Here is a 1,158-nt window from a genome sequence, read left to right as displayed (position 1 = left end):
AATATGCATGTTCCTATTTGTTGTAATACAACTTTTTATCAAAAAATGGCGGAAAATGCGGTTTTTGAAAGTTTGACCTTTGACCTTGTAATGTCATATCTCAGTAACTACTGGTCATAGAGACTCGCCATTGATTGCAACTTGTTCAGAAGATTCATGTTTATATTCGTCCTAATGAAAAAAATATTCAAATAGTGACCGGAAACGGTACATTCTGACCTTTGACCTATTGTAGGGTCATTCCATGTCAAATCAACCAGATTAAAAAGAAATTCCTGTATGACCGTCTCAGATTTTGATGAAACTTCATAAAAATGATCCACTGTATGAAAAACCCAAAAAAAAAAAAAAAATTAGCCTCATAGGATATGTAGTTTTCGAGATATTGATTGGTTCTTCAAGATGTGCAAACGCAATTTACTTCAACTTTGGAAGCTTATAACAGGACATTGGTAATAGCTATCAGGGTCAAACTTGGTATTCTAACATATTTTCCGCCACATTTCACAAATATGGCCTTAGGTTAACAGTTATCCCTTCCCTTTTGAAGTTATCTGCACTCAAAGTAGCCGCTTTGTTTAACAATGCAATTTTTTTGTGATTTTCGAGGTCACCCTGCGTCTATTTGAGTGGGTATATACACCTCATATTACAGAAATATTATCTATGTGTAGTTGTCTCTAGCCACAGGCAAGCGCAGGCTGATCAAATCAATTAAAATTGAATGGCATATATTCAAAGTTGGGACCAGATCTATAAAAGTGAAAAACGCCAATGTTTCTCAACAACGGATCGTCTTGTGGAAAGTTAAAATCTTTGAACCCACGACCTCCAGGTATCTAGCCTGATGTCTTAACCCTGTCTCTTATACACATCTAGATGTGTATAAGAGCTAGATACTATGTTGAAAACTACACATATTTCAACATAATAGGAAATCACAAACAATTTTAAGAGTTGGGTCATTCCATGCCAAACACACAAATGCATTACACCATGACTATGGGTCATAGATTTTTAAAAAAATTTTTTGCCACACTGACTCAGTGATATAGATATATATGTGAACTGAAAACCTGAAATTGTTAGACTCTCCAATTCGTTCACTTTCCTGTAGCGGTAGTTTGAAGTTAAGGGGGCGTGGCCCAAATAAATATG

This window comes from Anneissia japonica, unplaced genomic scaffold (assembly GCF_011630105.1).
Source record: "Anneissia japonica isolate Jap-2015-1 unplaced genomic scaffold, ASM1163010v1 scaffold287632_len25173_cov117, whole genome shotgun sequence".
Classification (NCBI taxonomy): Eukaryota; Metazoa; Echinodermata; class Crinoidea; order Comatulida; family Comatulidae; genus Anneissia; species Anneissia japonica.
This window is presented reverse-complemented; position numbering follows the sequence as displayed.